Source organism: Choloepus didactylus, chromosome 15, assembly GCF_015220235.1.
Source record: "Choloepus didactylus isolate mChoDid1 chromosome 15, mChoDid1.pri, whole genome shotgun sequence".
NCBI classification, from domain to species: Eukaryota; Metazoa; Chordata; class Mammalia; order Pilosa; family Megalonychidae; genus Choloepus; species Choloepus didactylus.
The window spans coordinates 44,972,426-44,993,987 of record NC_051321.1 but is presented as its reverse complement, the minus strand read 5'-3'; the positions used below and the strand labels follow the sequence as shown (position 1 = coordinate 44,993,987).

Here is a 21,562-nt window from a genome sequence, read left to right as displayed (position 1 = left end):
AGTCAATTGACTGATGATCCGACAAACCAACCAGCCTCAAATAGCCTCACAGGAATCGTCAGGCCAGTGCCCGCTTGACCAGACAGCTAGGCCACCTAGCCAAGTTGACACATGAACCCAACCATCACAATATACAAGCCCCATATTTGTAGCCTGGGGAAGAGGGACTGGTGGTCATGTTCCCTGAGTTTCATAGGATGTGGGGAGAAAAAGGGAATTGTTATTAAGAGGGTAAAAGGGGATGCTGGTACCCAACTCAAACTAACTTAAAGAATAGAAAAATATATTTCCTCATATAACAGGCAGTCCAGAGGTATGGCTCAGTGGTATGCTGAAGCCTGCTTATACCAGTTCACAAAAGCCCATTGTTAAATACTTAGGAATTTTGCAAACCAGTTGTTAAACTGTTGGTAGTTTGATATTGGCCACGATGAGAGTATTTATACCACAGAAACTGGTAAAGACTACAAGTCAGGACTTTTTTCTATTTTAAAACTATTTTACCAGCACATCACTGGGTAGATGTCATACCCAGTGTGGCAGCCCCTGGCCTGAGCAAAACAGGCCTGCGGAACTTGTTGTCACACAGCAGTCTGCATGACCTGGGCAGCTGATGTTTAACCTACCATCTTTGTAAGCCAATAGAGAGAAAACGGTAAATTAACCTTAAAATTTAACTTTAAAACATGAAACGGGAAGTACACAGGAGGTGAGAAACTCTTGGTCTCACAAAAGAGCAAGATGTAAATGTACCCCAGACCTCCCACCGTCAAATATTAATCTAGCATACCTGCTTCCTGGCTCCCAAATGTTATCACTCTTGTGGTTATTTACTAAGCCCCATCCTATAATTCTCCTCTTCTTCCTGCATCACCCCCATGTCACAGGACCCTGTGACCCTGTTCCCACATCTATGCTCTCCCACTCTTAGGAATGTCTTTGTCTTAAACCCTTATAACCTGCTCCGCCACTTCTTTAAGTGCGCAGTCAACTTCCCTGCGAATGCGATGGTTGCCTGGCGTAAGAGAGCTGTCATGATCTCTTCACGACTTCTCACCCTGTTGGTAAGCCCTGAATAAAAGTTCACATATTAGAAAATGCCCAGTGTCTTCTTTGGCCTCTGGACTGGCAAAGCCCTCACGGGCCGCAACAGGTGGTTAGTTCAGTGGCTCAATGATTTCATTAGGGACACAGGATCTTTTCTAGCTCTCCAATCTGCAGCTGCAGCATTGGCTTTATACTAGGGCTGGTTTCCTGCATGGTCAAAGATTGGCTTCATTAGCAAATTAGCAAGAGGCTTTCTTGTTCATATGTTTCAGAAAAGAAAAAGAAAACTCTCCCCCAAAATGTGGATATACAGCTGGTAAAATTGAGACAACTTGGTCATTTGTCTGCTCTTGGCACTATAAGTCACCACGGATTGGCCATGTACTAATTGGCTTAAGGAGTCAGGATCTACCTTTGGAGCTGAGGACAGGGAGAGCTTCTAAGTTTTGTGAGTTATGGGGAAAGATCACAACTGAGGCTCTGTTAGGAAGATGAAAGCTTAAAATGGATGCTGGGTCATGCTTATTACAGGAGAAGACTAGGAACATCCACTGCACATATTATTCACATCTTCCAAAAAAGTAAGTAATCTTCAGCTTGTTGGAGAATCTAGCTGTTTGAAGAGAGAATCTTGATAACAGGACAAAAGGAATTCAGTTTGTACTGACCATACTATGTTTAGGAACCCTGAAAGAGGCACATTGCTTTTTTAATAAAGTAGTCAGAGATCTCCAAGAATCTCTATACTTATAAATAACTCTCAGCTTGATTCTAGGTAAGCTTATGGCAGTTGGATATCGTCTTTAGTTGTGTTCCTCCAAAAGAAGCACTGAGACAAGTGTTTGAATGCAGATGGTTTATTTGGAAGGTTATTACAGGAAACATGGTGATAAGAATGGAAAGTAAGAGAACAGAGAAAAGCCCATAAAACTGGCTTTAATGACCAGGTTATTGCTGTAGACAACTAGAGCTCAATCCCATGGGGTTCCCTTTGAGAGGATATATAGGACACATCTCAGCACTGTTCCAGTGAGAGGCAAGGAAGCTGGGCCTTTGCACCATTGGTTTAGGGACCTTTCTAGGGCATTAACTCCTCTAGAGCACTAACACCTCTGGCCTGGCCTCCTTTCTCCAGCCTCCATGGCCTGAGAACACCTTCAGACAGAGAGATGTGGAGGCCATTTCTCACATCTGTGATCTCCAAGTGGTCAGTTGACCCCAATAGTGTCTGTTACAGAGAGCAGGCTGGCCAGATGTCTAGATTCAGAAGGACTAAACAGACTCTTGGGAGAACTCATTCTAGTGAAAAAAGTATTGGACATTCTGAATTTGACTTAGTAAGAATGCCTTGGTTGGTGGCAGAAAAAAGCATTTTGAGTATAGAATGCACTTATCTCTTGAATCTTTTGTCCCCTCAGTCCATGGGTGAATGCCTGGGTCCTAGGTAAAGAGAGGGCAAAAAGGAAAATTGAAAGAGCTGTTTTCAAAGCTCTCTAAAACACTAGGCCTTCCTGTGACAAAATGTAACACAAAGAGATATAAGCATTCTTCCCTTCTTTCCTTTCTTTCCTGTCTCTCTCCCCTATAACAGAAGCTTATTGTCCAAACCACTGCTCTGCTAGTCAGTGACAGAAGGCTGTGGTGCCTGGTGAAGGAGTGAAGAAGGCCCTCCATCCAGAGAGGCTGCCCTCTCTAGTCAAACAATGGGGGGGCCTCCTGAAGGCTTAGTGAAAGATCCCCCAAACACTCCAAAAAACACTGAGGGAGGCTTTGCAGACTCCTGAGGTTCTTTGGAGATCTCTGCCAGGGACTTTACTGGTAAGCTGGGAGATTTAGGGTTACAAGTATCAAAAGCAACCACTTTGCTCAGACACCTCTCACTTAGCATTTCTAAAGGAGATAAGTTTCTTTTGTAACCAAGTGAATATCAGAGGACTTTTGTAGATTTTGCTTCCAGCGTTGAAGTCCCATGTTTACTTTTTAGACACCAAGCTAAGATTCTGTCTGGAGATATTTACTATCAATAAAGTTAAGGCCAAGCTCTAATTACTTTTCTCCCATACTAATCCCTGAACGGAGTTGACTCATGCCAGCACTGGATTTTTTTTTCATGAGGTGACAGGTCTAGCTGGTAACATTAGTCCCCTTGGGAGATGCCACCAGTCACCCCCAACTATCAGCCCCAACCTGAGCCACAAACCCAGAAATACAGAGCTCATGGGCCACAGGCCATGCAAAGCAGAGGTGTCACCCTTTCCTCTTTCCTTCCTGCTCTCCCTCTCTCCACTTTCTCTTCCTCTTCTCCCCTCTTTTTCATCACTTGTGTGAAATCATATCTCTCTTGCCTTCTGTTCTCTTTTAGTCTATTCCCCTTCTTTGCTCGCTCTTTGTCCATTTCATGCTCTGGTAATGTCCTTTCCTTCTCTAGTCCCTATGAGGGGACAACTTAGTGATACTGTGATTTTCCCCACCGTTCACAGCCAGCCTGTCACTGGGTCCTGTTGATTCTACTTCCTGAATCCATCCAGTGAATCTCATTCACTGCCTCAACTGTCTTCCCATCCACCTTCTTGAGTTACTGTAACAGCTTCCTAACTGGTCTTCTTGCTTTTACTCTTGCCCCTCCAACATCCTCCAAACATCAGATGCCATGATCTTTCTAAAAGGTGAATTTGGTTATGTTGCTCCCATTGAGGCAGGACACGATAGGATGAGGCAGGATAGGGCATCAAGGCTGTGGTCCCTGGTCTTCTATTCAGCTTCAGACAAGTTAACACAAACCTGCAAAGCATCAACTGCAGACTTCATGGGGCCAAAATTTCCCCTAAAGCTCTGAAGCCTCTCCAAACCATAAACATTTGTAAAATCATGGGTCCAAAGCAAATTCTCAGTTAATGACAAAAAGCATGAGGTCATAAAGGTTGTTAAACATCTGCCCAAAGACAAGTTTTAGATATGCAAGGACAGGTCACAAGTTTCTATAGCCATCTCCTTCCAGAACAAAGGAGACATATAGTTAATGTAAAACATGGTTAATACAAAACTTTTAAGCCCCTACTATTCAAAGGTTACTATGGAAACCTGCCACCAGTAAAATTTTCCTCTATAACAAGGCATCCCACTCCCACTCAGTGCATGCTTTTCCCTGAACTTGCCCACACTATCCCTTTAGTGTGTCTTCTTTCTCTTTTTCTTTAATAAACTTTACTATTTATTTCTACTAGCCCCTCTCATCTCTGAATTCTTTCCACAGCAAGAGTCCTGAACATGGAACAGTTACACTATTGCTCTTAGAATCAAGTCTATACTTCATTTACAAGGCCCTTTGAGCCCTGGTCCTTACATGCCCCTCTATATCCTTTCTCAAACTGTATGCCTCCCAGCCTAAAGCCCCAGCCATGCCAAACCACTTTTTGTTGCTCAAAGCTGCCATGCAGTTCTTCCTTGCCTTTGAGTCTTTGCCTTTTAATTTCTTACCCCTTCTTACAACATGTTCCTTTCTCCAATTTGCCTAGCTACTACCAATTTATCCCTCAGGTCTCAGCTTAAATGTCAATTCCTATGGAATTCTTACCTCAATGCCATCTAAACCATGTACCTGATATGTGTTCACATATAATGCTCTTTTTTTGTAGTTAGTTTTTTAATCATCTCTCCCTTGCAAGGCTGAAAGCCACACAAGTGTAGAAACCATGATTAGTGCAAAGTAGGCATCCAATCAATATTTCTTGAATGAATTAATTAATGAAGGAATAAACGTATACACTAGTCATATGTGTTGCTTTGTGACAGGCATTTGGTAGGAAAGTTATAATTAGTGTTAGAGAAGCTGATCTTTTTCCATAAGAAAATAATTGTATCATTAAATTATCATATGCATCCAAGGCCCTTCGAGTTGCCCCCTTCCCCTGTATCATTCTAGTCTTATTTTCCACTGCTTTCGTCAGATGCCCAACCCTCTTCTTGCTTTTTATACCATTATTCTTTATGCAAATTCTGCTATCACTACCTATACTCTACTACCCATCCCCATCCAAAAGAAAATCTAGCCAAATTCTACTCCTCCTCAAGGCCCAGACAAAGTCCTGAGTCTCTAGGAAGACACCATCTGCTCCCTGATAACCTCGTGCCTCTTCTGAAGTCATCTACCTATCTTCTGGACTTCACCTGGCATTTCAGAGTGCATTCCTCTATTACTTGACTTATGGTGTGTATGTATATATCTTGTCCCCCCATATAAACTATAGGGTCCTTCAGGGTAGGAAAGAAGCACTAAGGAAGTGATTAAGAGGGCAGGCTCTGAAGACAATGCATTTGGATCCCTGCCATTCCTAGATTTGGGACTTCACCTACCTTGGGCAAGTTCCTTAACCTCTCTGGTTCTCAGTTTCCTTATCTGTAAAAGAGGAATAATAATAATATTATCTGCCATGCAGTGCTGCTGTGAGAGCACTTGGAATGGTGTCTGGTACATGGTAAGTGTTCAATACAGCTTTCCTATAATATACTAATATCCAGGGCCCCATGGGCCCAGCCCAGTGCTTGACACGTGAAGGTCACTGACAAGTGATGCACTAAGTTGGTTCATTGAGGTGTCAATGCAAAGAGCTAGTGATGTTTGAATATATATTGGCTTTCACACCAAAGCTTTGGACTTGACTTTGCCAGCCACAAGATTCTTCTGGCTACTTGCTTTAAAATGTGTCTGCAGTAAAATGAAGTGAAATGGCCACTAGGGAATGGTCAAAGTTTATGACGAACGAAATGGTCACAAGTAAAAGGTTAAGACTCCCTTAATTTCATGCCTTTCATTCACTCTCTTCTCGATGCTGCAGCAAATGTGACAGGAAAGCAATACTGAAGTGAGAGTGAGAGTAGCAAGAAAGTTCTTTTTTCCCCTATGTGGCATTCTCCCACCACCCATCACAAGCCCCTCTGTCTAAAGTACATAGTTTAGATTCTGAATTGCAGTAATTTTAGAATTGCATCCAACATCAGGCACTCAAAGCTCTCCACCTCAGTCTCCTCCCAAATGAGCTTAACTCTCTTGAAAGTCTTCCCAACAATTCTAAAAACCCAAATGCTTAAGTAACCTGACCTCATGATTACCCCTCCTCTGTACTGTTTTTTAGATTTCTTTTGAAGGAAATCCCCTTCTGCCCACCTAGGAAGCTTCAATTGCCACCCTTTTAAGGCTTAATTGAAGTCCACCTTGTTATGAAGCTGTCCCTGGCCTCTTAGTCTGAAGGTATCTCTTTCTTACTCTAGCATTCTTGGAACTCAGGCCCCACCTGTAGATCAGGACTAAATAATGCCTCCCTCACTTTTTTACAGTGTGGATTAGCAATTACTGTTTAAAATACCCAGCACAGTGTGGCTCATTAAAAAATGGCAGCAATTATTATAGCTATCATTCTCATCATAATTAATGACATAAGAGTTTACGCCCTAAAAGCAGGAGGACAAGAATTATGTCTGATTAATCTTGCATGTCTAGGTATTCAGGACAAGTTTGCTGCCCAAAAAAGCACACAGGTGAATGAGCCATTCAATTCCTAATTCATCCCTGAAACAATATAGGGAGCAATGGAATTCCTGGTTTTTTTTGTGTGTGTGTGATTATGATTCTGAAGAACAAACCAGCAAAAACATACATTGTTTTCCCCCCTGATTATGAAGCCAATACATAGTCAACTAGAAAATTCAAGCAATACAGAAAACTTTAAAGAAGAAAGTGCAAATTACCCTAAATGTCCCTGCTCAGAGGTAACCACTCTGGTGAAAACTTTGTATGCACAAATATATATGCACTCAGAATTTCACTAAAGATGATATACCATATATGCTTGTAACCTGCTTTTCACTAAACAATAGGTCATGGGCAGTTTTTCCTGCTAACAAATTAGGATTATAATGATTCCTTCCTTTTGAGTGCCTAGTATTCTCCTGTTTGGAGCTATCATACTTAATTAAAATACAAAGTTTGTAATTTAGTTGGCTAAAATACAAATGCTGTACAGGAAGACATTTAATCACTATGGGCCATTAACACTTTAGTTCCTACTTGATTTGTTTGACCTTAAATTAAAGATGCAGTGGGGGAAGACATGGAGGCAATACCCCAGAAATAGGGCCCTGAAAGGACAGGAGGCTCAGGTGACTACAGTGCCTCCGGGTGGCTGGGGAAGTGGGGACCCCTGAACCAAGATCAAGGACAGCAGGTTGACTCTGAAAATTGACTTTTTGGATATATTTGGATATTTGGATAAATATATTTGGATGTATTTATATTTAGGCTGACCCCAAATGTTTGGATATATTTGGGTTAGGGGCTTTGGGGCCTCTCTAACTCTGAGCCCACACTACAAGCCTCACTCAGAAAAGTTCTAAGATGCTGTTCTGGAGCTATATATCCTCTTGTCCCTTGCCAAGCAAAAGAGATTATTTCCATGTTACTCAATGCTGACCAACCAGCTAAACCAAGAAGTGAGAGGAAGGAGGCAGAGGAATAGAAAGTTAGAGAGAGAGGTGATTAACTTTATAGCGTGCTTATTAAAAACCATGCTGTGTGCTTATACAGAAAAAGCATTTGACAAAATTCAACAACCATTTGTAATAAACATTTTCACAATACTAGGAACAGAATGGAACTTCCTCAACCTGAAGAAGGACATCTAGGAAAAACCCAACTAACATCATACTCAATGGGGAAGGATCAAATTGCATTATCTAGCTATTCCTTCCAATGGACCTGTGAGCTGTGCTCTGTCATCCCGTTTTACAAAGAAGGAAGTGGGGGTTAAAAATTAATTAACTCTTCCAAAGTCACACAACCTGTATGAGTCAGAGAATTCTACGAAAACAGCAGGCTACTGTCAAGCAAAACTGCAATCTTTCAAGATCTTGGACACTAAAATTGTGTCAAATTTGCCACTACCCTGAAGTTTGGGTTGAGATAAATAGGCATTAAGCAGCAGCTTGGAGATGGCTGACACCAGAAGATCTCAGATTTGCTCTGCAGGCTACAATAGACTGTTCATCAAAGATATGATTTGAGAGATATGTTTTGCGAGTAGTAGGGATGAGGTTGTTGGACCAGGATTAGCTTCATTTCCTTGTTCTTTCATTCATTCAATGTTATGGCACTTACACTCTGTGCCAGGCACCGTACTAGCCTCTAGATCTAGTGAGCCAAAATAAACAGTTAGCTCCTGGAGTTTTCAGTTGAAAAACAGACTTTAATGGGATAGTGGCACAATCAAATGTTAAGTCACAACTGTGACAGAAGCTATTAGAAGACAAGGTAGGGGGTACCATGACAGGAGGATCTGACCTGGTATTCAAGGTCAGGAAAGTGACCAACCACCTGAAATCTGAAGGAAGGAAGAATATGCAAAAGCCTCCTGTGGCAGGAGCAAGCATGAGGAGTAGAGAGATTTGAAGGAAGGGCAATACGGCTGAGCCAGGAGACCAAAGACAGCCTGGCAACCTGGGAGTGGGGGACTGACTGAGGCTCTACCTATGCAGCAGCTTAAGAAGATTGCTGGTTGTGCATCTTAAGAAGGCTGCTGGGCGGCTGGTTCCTAACCAAAGAAAAGACATGGAGTGGGATGCTACCTCCTGTCCTAAATGAAAGTAATGTTGAGTCAAACTCTGAAGATGAAACCACAGTAGAGAACTCTGGATTTAACTTACAGGACGATAAAGAAGACAAGGCCACTAGAAAATCAGAAATCTCAGTGTTCCCTACAAGTGGACCAAAAACTGAAATAGAGGCGAATGTAAATGTATACAGTGTCCATCCGGAATTTCATTAAATATGTGGAATAAATTTCAAGGATTGCATAAAAAACACTCAGAACAGAACAGCAGCCTCAAGATTCAGAAGGAAAAAAAGAAAACACTCCAGGAAGGATAAACTGAACACTCACCAAATGAAACCCAGTGGAAGGAGCTCACACAATATTTTGGAGTCAATGATAAGTTTGACCCCCCTGTAAAAAAGAAAAATATTGAGAAATCAAGTCTTGAAAAGAGCATAGATCAGGCTATGGAAGAGTAGAATACTGAGAAAACCAAGGAACTCAGCAACCAGCTAGCTACTGGAGAGGTTGGTGTAAAAACTGCCAAAGCTGTCACCTGCCACAATTTTATAAAATCCAAGAAGGCTGTTGAAAATTCACAGGTTGTTCGGAAAAAGAAGAAACTTGCATGGGCGTTTGAAGCAAAGAAGAGATGGGGAAACAAAAGCAACATGGGATATATGTAACTTTCCAGAGCTCTTCAAGACATTTCTAGACCTAAGTGCTCAATTTACTGAAAAAGACTTTCCTGCTCATGTAAAATGTCAGGGAACTGATAAAAGAAAAAAGAAGCATAAAATTTGGGAGTTGATTATCAAATCTTTTCAGTCTTTTTCTAAGGCATTGATCCTATTGAATTGCATGAAATGGAGCATTCTGTTATTTATACAAGAAATCTAAGCATACATGCAAGAAAAAAATGATAGGAGCTTCATTATTTACTTGTATAACTTAACAGCATAAAATCAATTTTACTTTTCATCCATTTGTTATAGCACTACCAATGAACTCCTTGTACTTTCTTGTCTATACTCAGTTTAACTGCACTTTTTCTAGAATTTTGTTTTTAAGATTGTTATTTGTTTATAATGGATTAGTCATAAGTGCAAGAAAGTCTCAGCTGATACTGTTTTTACAAATGACTTTAATCATCTTAATTTATAAAATTATTGGCTCTAATGGAGGCAGTATACTTGATATGTCACAGTCATATGGTAAAAGAGTCAATTAATTTTCATGTAAATCCAGATAAAATATTTCAGTAAAGAAAAGGACAGACCAAAAGAAAAAAAAAAAGATGGCTGTTTGAAGCAGGGGAGGTGCGCATGAAGATTTCTAAAACCGAGGACTGGTCAGTAACAGTTTGCACAGATGTCTGAGGTGGCTTAAAGAACTTTCTGCTATCTTGAAGGCTGATTGTTCTCATATGTGTCTGGCCAGACAGCATTGGCTGTTTTTGGAGAACTCTGGATAGTTCTGTGAGCTGTATGACATGTCTACCCAATGTTAGTGCCCTCTGATTGTGTCCCATGAGTATGCAGAGGTCAGTGTGGTGTAGTTGAAGGGAGAAGAGGAGTCCACTCATTTCTGTACACTCCTAGGAATGGGGAGCAAGAGCTGTTTGATTGATTGATTTGTTTGTTTGATTTGATTTCAGAAATGAAATCAAACTTTATTTGTTTCAGGAAGATTTTGTTACCATGGGAAAAAAGACTGAAATTAGAGATATGCTGGTTCCAGAAAGTATTTCACCCAGGCTCCTTGGCTCTGTTGGTATACATGGCATTAATAAGCCGGTATCTTGTGGTCCCTCTCTTAGGTAAGTTAACTTCAGCTAGGAGAAAATCTCAGCTACAAAACCAAAGGCCATCTGTCCCCATGCAGTCAGGTGGTCCTTCAAATACGGTCTAAGGGAATCTGTGGGGAGCAGGGATGACGCAATACAAATCCATCTCCATTGCTGAAAAATGATTAGAATGCCCAGGCAGCACGGGAGGAATCCACCTCCTTTTCAACAAGGCTATCCTTAGTTTTCAGATGGCCACAAGGTGGCAGTCTTTCTCCTAGTACCAAAATTTGCCAATGGAAATACATCTCAGTCATTTCGTATTTTGATTCATTTTTTTTCCCAGCAGAAAACCAGCACAACATGAAGTAGGGAAATGATTCAATATAAAGTCAGACAAATCCAAGTTCGAATTCTAGCTTGACCAGAATTTAACTGTGTGACCTTGGATTTAACATCTCTTGAGTTTCAGTTTCCTCTTCTATAAAATGAAGGCACACTTTGCCTGCCCTCTCACTCACTGTGTAATTGTAAGGAACAAGATAAGAAAACATATGTGTAGGAAGCAACAAATTATAATATACTGTGCACTGGTTCTTAACCTTTAATGTGCATAAGAATCCTCCGAGGAAAATTTTAAAATAAATATTCCCAGTCCAGCACTGTGCCTGGGAATCTGCAGTTTACCAAATGCTCTTGACAACTCTGATGCTGATTGTCCTTGGACCACAATTTGAGAAACTGAACTGTACAAACACACATCAGTGGAAGGAGACAGATTAAGGCACAGAAGTTAATTCTTAGCTTGAATCAATGACATGTATCATTTTCTAATTTGAATAGAAGTTTTTGAAAATCCTCTTACTCATATTAACTCATTAAGGGCAGAAATATATATTTTGTTCATGCTGTAATGATCGTATCAAGTATTTGGAAACATTTCTTGCATGGAGATTGAACAACGATGACGGACAGTCAGCAGAGCATTTCTATCTATAGATATATTGGGTAACAGGACTTGGCAGACTCAAAAGAATTGTACTGGGCTCTGACTGCAGCCCCCATGGACTCATCTTCGCTTCCAAATAATTCAGTACCTTCTGGTAGTGGCTGAATCATGGGCTTCACTCTGCTGAAACAGGAAGTTGTGCAGGAAGTTTAGCAATGAAATTTCCTTGAGTTCTCCATCACTTTGGCTATCACAGACCTGCATGTTTTACCAGTAGTAGCAATGTTTTCATGGTCTCCAAATAGAGACTCAGTCCCCAACTCCTTAGAGGGTGCTCCCCTCATATTGCCCATATGAGAAACTCTAATTCAAAGGGTGAATACAGCAGAAAAGATGTGCAGTTTGGCTCCTTGGGCCCACGGCCAAGGCACAATAGCTTGAATGTGATATCTCCAGCACCTGGATATGGGTGTTCTATTCTCGACTACGTGACAGCAGACAGGGCTGTTAGCAATGTTTTCAGAAATGGCTGCAGAAATTTGCTTAACTTGGACTGTCTTCAAACTTCACACTGATAGCAAAAGGAAGGAACTTAAATTGAACTACAAGATTTTGATCTTTCAGCAAATATTTATTGAACAAACATTATTTTTGAGGCAGGCACCATTCTAGGCCCTTACCTAAAACATTAATGAATAAGGTATCTAAAGACCCTCATATTGTGGCACTTTGATTCTATCATCAGGAAACAAACAACAATAAACATAATGAATGTGCAAATTATTATGTTAGAAGTGATAAATGATCTGGTAAGTAAAGCAGGTGAAGGGGGTTGGGGAAGCAAGGAGATAGGAGAGGAGTATTATTAAATAGGGTGGACAGGAAAAGCCTCATTGCGATTTGAGCTGACTTGAAGAGGAGTGGTCCAAATAGGGACAGCTAGAGCAAGGGACAGCTAGAGCAAGGCCCTAGGCGCAAGAACCCTCATGTGGGGTGTGGCTGCAGTGAAGGAGGGAGGGAGAATGATGGGTGATGAGGTCAGGGAGGTAACAGGGATCCAGATCCCACAGACTTGGTACTACTGAGTAACAAAGACCTTGCTCAAGTCATCTTTGTATCCTTAGTGACTAATACAATGTCTTGCAGGTACTAGATGCTCAAATCAAGTGGTCTCATTACAGGACAAAATCTTGAGAGAGATTGAGTTGAAGGACTAACCTTTAGGAGAGAGTTTACTAGACATGTTTACTGATGTGAATGCAGGACTTGATTGCAGTTTGGAAAGCCTGTGAATGCCGTTTGTAGAATTAGCAGAAGCCTGAATCAGCAATTGAGGGCGGGTCTACACCCCCATCATTCTAAGCCTTTGTTGGGCAGACCATACTCTGTCTATGGACATTTTCTCCGCCCCCATCACTTGACTTTCCCAGTGATTGACCTATGCATCACACCTTACTCATCCTTTCACTGAGAAAGGACTTTCATAAGAAATAGAATTTGGAAAGTCCCTTCCTTAGCGCTAAAAACAATCAAGTGAAGCTGCAGAGTTTACTTTCTGCACAGCCAGAAAAGGAAATGCTGACAGCTAGCTATTGTCTGACAGCAGCAATTAAAGGCTTTTCAGATTTTTCAGCATCAGAAGCTGACAGAAGGAAAATGAAACATATATAATGCTTGTCAGACTTCTATTTCCTTAGACCAATTTGCTTTGGATAAAGATCCAGAATATGGATATATCAGTAATCGTTTTGACAGATCATCTCATAGCCTGACCTGAGTTTTCTGCCTTTACAGTCAATAAGAGCAAGTGTTCAAATAGGGAAATTTACTGTAATGGTTTCCTGCGGGGACAGGGGGACCTCAGTTGCACAGGCTGCAGTCATCTTACTCGTCAGTTTATGCTGTATTATCATCCTTCATTCACACAAAAACCTTTTATGGTTTTGTTTTTATTGATGAATTTTATTCTCAGACTCCACTTCCATTCCCAACTGAATAAGGTAACCATTCTAATGCACCTTTTGTTTGTATGTGGTCTTGCAAAATATTTATTGCTGTTTTGTGTAACTACATTTGAATTTATATAAATGATCGTGTGCTACATATCCCATTGTTTCTAAGCAGAACCATGATTTGAGGATCAATCCATATATATATATACATAAAAAACCTATATATATAACCTATATAATCTATATATAACATTTATATCACCTTGTGTGTGTATATATATGTGTATATTTATGTGTGTGTGTATACACACACATACGCTGAACCTGGCACAAAGTTGATGCTAAACAAATGTCTGTTGACCTAAGGATCAAGTTTTGCTTCTCATGCCTACAAAGTACTTGGGTTTTTTCCTAAACTAATTCACTTTTATAAACTCCAGGGTAGATATGATAAACTATTTTATTATTAATGATAAAAATAACAAAAATTACCTCATACATACGGTATCTCATTTTATTTTCAAAAGAACATTTTCGTATAGGTATTATTACTAAACCCATTTTAAGATGAAGAAACTGAGGCTCCGAGAAGATAAGGCTTTGTAAAATTCATACAATTTTCCTCTGATAACTCAGACTGGGTTCTTATACTTGAAAGAGATTCCTAAGATAATGAGCAATGTCATTTGTAGGAAATCTCAGTTGTACCCTCACTGGAAGCCTAATGAACTTTCTCTGAGTACCAACAAGGGTCTGGTATGAGATCCAGAGTTAGCTGAGGTGCTACCTTCCTGACCCAGAGGAGGTTCTCAGTTGACCCAATAAAAATGACCAGACAAGGATCAAGTCAGTCAAGCATCTTCTATACCCCTCACTGCTTTCCATATACACACCTTCTCCCCCCACCTTCTCTCTCTTTCTCTTTCTCTCTATCTCTAGCTCTGTCTCTATCTCCATCTGTGTGAATTTCCTGTTCTGTTTCAAGTTTGCAAAATGAAATGGTTCTTAACAAGAACTACAGTGGCATTGTTTCTACATGATTCTTATGTGTAGAAATGTTTCCGATATCAGCTTTAGAAGAGCACACACATATACACAGAAACTTTTAACATTACATTTTGTTAACAAATGCTAACTAAATTCAGTAAATGAATATTTATCCAACCATATTCCTGGCACTCAGCTAAGTGTTAGAGAAGTAGCAATGGATAAGACAGACACTGTTCTTACTATATTAGGTATATAATCTCATAGTGAATACACATAGCAGAAAATACCTATTATTAATTAACTTAATGGTTTCTGCTGTAATAAGGGGTATCAAGGAAAAGTACAGGTGCTATGAACTGATAAAAAAGTTCAATTAGGTGGGGATGGAGGATCAGGGAAGGGTTTCCAAGGTAATGACATTAAACTGTGTATTCTTATATCTAAATGTGCTTCTATACAGATAAGGAAGGATATTCACAAAAATGTAAAGGTGATGATCTCAAGACAGTGGAATTATGTGAGATCATTATTTTCCTTCATATATACATATACATATATATAGATACACACACACACACAAACATGTATCTCCACAAAAGTTATTTTTAAAGGCATTTACAATGCAGATAAGGCATATAGGCATTTGTTTTGAAAATCAGAATTAAACATAATTCAAATCAAAGCTATAGCTGGGTTAAACTGCTGATTTTGTATCTTTAACTCAAAAAGGTGCCATTCAATATTCATAGAGGGACTTGGGATATCTTGGATGTTTCATTTTTCTGAGGAAAGGATTGTAATATATTCATTACAAACTCAATACAAGCAGTGCTTGCTGGACCATAACTGAAGCCATCACAGGTGGCTAATTTTCTTGTAACATGGGGCAGCAAACCTTTATGGAACTCCCATTCAGACAGAGCACGTATACTGTGTGTAGATGCAAATGAGGATACGGGCAGAGATTCCACTGCCTGGAAACTTGCTGTCTATTGGGAAAGACAAGTGAAGCTCGTAAGAACACGTTCTGAATGCACGTGGGCAGTGTTGTCTTACTCCTTCGTGGTATCCCATTCAACACAGAATGTCCAGCAGGCCATCGTTATGGTCATTTAATCCCTATGGCAGTGAACACATAAGAATCACCTAGTGGGGACAGTTCAAATGTAGGATACTGTACCCATCCCCACAGATTCCAATTCAGTGGTGCAGCCCAGGGAATCTGAATTCCTAACCTGCTTCCCAGACAATAATTTCCAGTGATGACCCATTTGAGAAATATTGACCTAGAGGATCTATAGATGGTTTTCAAAGAGGTTTTGAATCATCTAAAATCATATATTGAATTGGGTTTGCGTGTACATTTCTCTAATAAACAGTTCATCAGCTACTCTAAAATCTATGTTGAAAAATGGATTAAAAATTACCTCCTTGGAGACTGAATTTGCTGTGCACTTACCCAGTGCCAAGTACTGAGCTGGGTACTTTTCACACATTGCTTCATCCCAACAAAAACCTGTGAACTAAGTATTGATGTCTCTATTTTACAAATGATGAAACCTAGGCTCAGAGAAGTTAAATATGCCCCCTTCTTTTCTTCAAAGGGTTATATAGCTCACAAGGTAAAACCAGTATTTGAACTTGTATCTCTTTACTTTGTGTATATGTGTAGAGCAGGCCATCTGGAAACTTGAAAATAGTGAAACAAGAGGGGACACCTCAGCTGTTTGCTACATCTTAAGGATGTTAAAAAAAATTAAGCAAGATATTATTTGTTGGAGTTTATTTGAGCAGCTTATGATTCATGATTGGGCAGCATCCAAACAGCATATGGAAAGGAGCTCCACTCAGGGAGTGGTAAGGGGAGGCTTACATAGGGCAAATGTGGAAGCAAGTGAGGAAATATTCTGATTGGCTGATGTTTCCATGCTATGGGGTAGGGGTGGGGTGGGGATTTTTACAAAGGGAAACAGGTATACACTGATTAGTATGGTATGCTTGTCCATTCTGGTAAACTATCCGTACTGGAAGGAAACTGATTTATCACCAGGTGTTGCTTATCTGCAATTCTGTAGGGTATATCCTGTTCCATTTTCTCAAAAAGCCCCTGCAGTTCAATTGTTTTGTCTTTTGGAAAATCCTTTCTCAGAAAGAGGTGCCTCCCTGCAACACACAATGAGATGGCCATTGTATTTTACTTAAAAGAAGGAATCATTTAGGTTAGAAAACTCAGGCATCCTCACTTTCTTTTACTCCCTCACTTTCCACATCCCATCTATAACCATTCTGGTAAATGTAAGCTTTTTAATATTGTTCCAACCACTTCCCTGCTGTCTGTCTCCCTATTAACTTCGTTTAAGTGCAAATGAAACATTCTCCAGGATAGACCATATGCTAGGTCATAAAACAAACCCAGATAAATTTAAAAGGATAGAAATAATACAAAATATGTTATCCTACCAAGAAGGAATGAAATTAAAAAATTTAGGAAACTCACAAATATGCAGAAATTAAACAACACACTCCTAAATACCAATGTCTCAAAGAAGAAATCTAAAGTGAAGTCAGAAAATATTTTGAGATGTATGAAAATGAGGAAACAACATAGTTTTCTCTGAAACTAGATTCAGAATATGTCCAACTCATTTTCTCTCTTACTGTTTTTTCTCCCATACAAGTAAGTATGTTCACTTTGGTAGATCGTATTATTGATCTAAACTCATGGGATGTAGAAAAAAGAAAGACTGATAATCAATAACCTAACTTCCACCTTAAACTATTTTGTAGAAGGACAAACTAAACCTAAGGCAAGCAGAAAGAAGAAAATAATAAAGATTAGAACAGAAATTAATGAAATACAGAATAGAAAAATAATAGAGAAAAATCAATGAAACTAATGGAGAAAATGAATGAAACCAAAAGCTGGTTCTTCAAAAAGATCAAAAAAATTGACAAATCTTTAACTAGATTGATAGAGAGAGAGAGAGAGAAAAGACTCAAATGATCAGAATCAGAAATGAAAGTGTGAGCGTTACTACTGACCCTACAGAAATAAAAAGGATTATAAAATAATATTGTGAATAATTGTAAGCAAACAAATTGGATAAATTAGATGAAATGGACAAATTCCAAGAAACAACAAACTGCTGAAACTGACTCAAGAAGAAATAAACAATCTAAATAGATCTATAACAAGTGAATATAATGATGTAGTAATAAAAAACTACTCTTGAAGAAAAGCACAAACCTAAATGCTTCCATCACTGAATTCTACCAAACATTTAAAGAAGAATTAATACCAATTATTCACAAATTTTTCCAAAAAAATAGTAATAAGAGGAGGGAACACTTTCCATCCCATTCTATGAAACCTGTATTACCCTAATACCAAAGACAAAGACATCACAAGAAAATAAAACTATCTACCAATATCTCTCATGAATATGGGAGGCAAAAATCTTCAACAATATATACAAAGAATTACACACCATGATCAAGTGGGATTTATCCTAGGATTGCAAAGATGGTTCAACATCCAAAAATCAATTAAATTACTACATTATATCAACAGAATGAAAACAAAATCACATGATTAACTCAATACACACAGAAAAAAACATCTGACAAAATCCAACACCATTTCATGTTAAAAGAAAAAGAAAAATTCAACAAATTAGGAACAGAATGAAACTTTCTCAACCTGATAAAGTACATCTAAGAAAAAAAACCATGGCTAACGTCATACTTAATGGTGATAGACTAGATGCTTTTCCCCTAAGATCAGGAACATGACAAGGATGTCTGCTTTTGCCACTTCCAGTCAACATCGTATTGGAGGTTCTAGCCATGTCAATTAAGCAAGAAAAAGAAATAAAAAGCATCTAGATTGAAAAGGAAGAAGTAAAATTATCCCTGCTCACAAATACATGATCTTGTATTTAGAAAATTCTAAGGAATACACACACACACACACACACACACACACACACACAAACTATTAGAACTAATGAGTTCAGCAAGGTTGCAGAGTACAAGATCAATATACAAAAATCAATTGCAATTGTATTCCTATGAATTTGCAATGAGCAATCTGAAAATAGCCAAAGGATACAGGGTTTCTTTTTGAGATGAAAATTTCCTCAAATTGACTGTAGTGATAGTTGCACATATCTGTGAATATACTAAAAAACACTGAATCATACACTTAAATAGGTGAGTTGTATGATATGTGACTTATATCTCAACAAAGCTGTTAAGAAATACACTATTTCTAGGGAGACTACTTCCCCTACTGCCACCAATACAGAGTAGCTAACAAACCAAATGATAAATATTAAAAAGAGAAGTGCTAAATGATATGAGTATAAGGTGATAGTCTAACAGACTAGGCTAGCATGCAACATTTTAAGAGATGTATTGATATTTGAGTAATGTTTCCTCTGAAACTAGATTTAGAAAGTGTCCAACTCATTTACTCTTTTGTTTTTCTCCTATATAAGGATGTTCACTTTGGTAAGTCATATTACCGATCAAATATTCCTTACTTCTCCCCATGGTGGGATTTTTGCATCCATGCCCTGGTGTGGCTTGGTCATGTGACTTGTGGTCCTCCTTTGGGAGGATTATATTCTCCCACCCCATTGAATTGATGTCAGCCTTGACCAGTTGGCTTCTTTGTCCAGTGAAATGAGTGGAAACAATGTGTGCCTCTTTGAGGAGAAACTGTAAGAACTATAGTGTGGTTCCTCCATTTCCTTATTCTCCTTTTACCATAAGATCAGCACATCACAGATAGAGGCTGCTCCTTTAGCCTGGGTTCCGGAATAAAGATTATTGGAACAGAGCTGCAACTGACCCAGGCTTATATGTCACAATCTTAAATATTGCACACATTTAATTCAAAAACTGGGAGATTATCCCACAGATTACAAAACATATTCTTAAAACTAACATAAAAATGATGACTCTACAATCTAGGTTTATTTCATCTCTATTTATTATTAATTTTCCAGGGATAAAAATCATTTATATTAAGAAAAGCAGGGTCAGCCTTTAAGGATGAAATGAGAAATAATGTTATAAGTCTCTGAGATTTGTGGGATGATTGTTACTGTAGCATAGTCTACATAGTCTGGCATAATATATGATAGTTTAAACTGTTGGATATATTCACTTCAAGTTTCACTTACCTGTTGCTGCTTACAATACACCCCAAAATTAGTGGCTTAAAACAACAGCAATCGCTCCTCTTCCGGGCGTGAGGCGCTGTGAGAAGAGCTGAACGGAATGAACCCAAGCCGGCAACTAGGAGCCGCTATCGCGCCCCAGCCCGGCCTTCCTCGACTTGGGCGCTTCGGTCTTGGGGTCCCGGGTTCCTCAGCACACCCAGCTCCAGCCGCCCCCGGAGTCTGCCTCCAGTCCTTCGGAAGTCCAGGCGCCAGCCCGGGCTCTTGGCGGGGAGGAGGACGGAGGTGCAGTCAGCACTGCTGCTGCGAAGAGAGCTGGCAGACCTCAACAAAAATCCAGTGGAAGGCTTTTCAGGTTTGATAGATGACAATGATCTCCATCGATGGGAAGTCCTTATTATTGGTCCTCCAGATACTCTTTATGAAGGTGGTGTTTTTAAGGCTCATATTACTTTCCTAAAAGATTATCCCCTTCGGCCTCCTAAAATGAAATTCATTACAGAAATCTGGTAACCGAATGTTGATAAAAATGGTGATGTGTGCATTTCTATTCTTCATGAGCCTGGGGAAGATAAATATGGTTATGAAAAGCCAGAGGAACGCTGGCTCCCTATCCACACTGTGGAAACCATCATGATTAGTGTTATTTCTATGCTAGCAGACCCTAATGGAGACTCACCTGCTAATGTTCATGCTGCAAAGGAATGGAGGGAAGACAGAAATGGAGAATTCAAAAGGAAAGTTGCCCATTGTGTAAGAAAAAGTCAAGAGACTGCTTTTGAGTGACATTTATTCAGCAGCTAGTCACTTCACTTATTTCAGGGTCTCCAATTGAGAAACAAGGCACTGTTTTTCCTGCACTCTACCCACCTATTGCTGGACTTCTGATGTAACAAGTTGGCAAACACTGGCTGGAACTGGGCTGCAATAAAACATGCCAGTTATCAATGCTGACAAGAGCCTAACAAGTACCAACTTACAGATGATTACATATTTTGAATTCTAATGAACTGTTTTAACCTTCAGGAAGAATTGTAAAGACCTGTACACAGCACAACATGATCTGGATAATATATATACTGTTCCTGTACATCCACAAATACACCTTGTACCAAATAATGCTTTCCTGTAGTAGAATAAGAATCGTGTAAATTCTAAACGATTTTAGCAGGTTTTCTTTCCCTATTCATTGTTTCTTATTAGTTTTACAAGACTCCTTAAAGCATGTCAGATGAAAAGCAATTAGGATTAAAAGTTTCCATTTAATTTCCTTTTAAACCATTGAGGCTTCGTTAAACTCTTTTCACTTACTTAACTTTTGTATCTTCTTTGTTTTGACACACTACCCTTTGCTTTATACTTTCTATTTGCCAGAAAGTTCTTAATCATTTAGTTCAAATACTGAAATACTGAATAAGCAATTATTTGATTTTTATGATGACTTTGGAAGAATGGTCATCATTAGGTGCTTCGTCCTTTTCGTAATCTATTTGCACTCATCTCTTGGATTGGATGTAGCAATAACATTTTTGGCTGTTGAGAGCTCTTGAACCCATCATTACCCCTGAGAACAAAAAAGCATTGGTTCTGAATTCAGTTTACTGAAATTTAGCCCAAACAATACAATATTCTAATTTGGTTTCATTTTTGCCCTCCAGTTGCCTAATGTTAAGGTTGGATAAATAAAGCATGCAGAGCTATAGGCTTTCTACTTAGCTTCTGGGTTTGCTATTAAAAATGCTATTTACCTTCATACCCCTTTCCTTGGCCCTTCCTAATTCTTTGCCTCTATTCTACACTGCAGATTTTTCTCACCTATTGTACAAAGAAATTGTGATGTATATTTTCATGTAATTTGATTTTGGAATTCTGTCACCTTATGTAGTGAGTTCTTCTAAAATATAATTTTTTTCCAATAAAAACAAAACAAAACAATAGCAATCACTTATTTTGCTTACAAATCTGCAATTTAGGCAAGAATTGGGGGGTGGGGGACAACTTGTCTCTGTTCCATGCAGCATAAACTGGTGCAGCTGAAATCATAAGAGGACTCACTCCCTCACTCCCCT

The 21,562-nt window shown here is 39.2% G+C and overlaps 2 pseudogenes; both read left to right on the top strand.

The window, feature by feature from the left end:
• The first annotated feature begins 5,786 nt into the window (after positions 1-5,786).
• On the top strand, positions 5,787-9,316 carry LOC119509898 (annotated as a pseudogene).
• A 2,064-nt stretch (positions 9,317-11,380) lies between these two features.
• On the top strand, positions 11,381-20,774 carry LOC119509897 (annotated as a pseudogene).
• Positions 20,775-21,562: the final 788 nt, after the last annotated feature.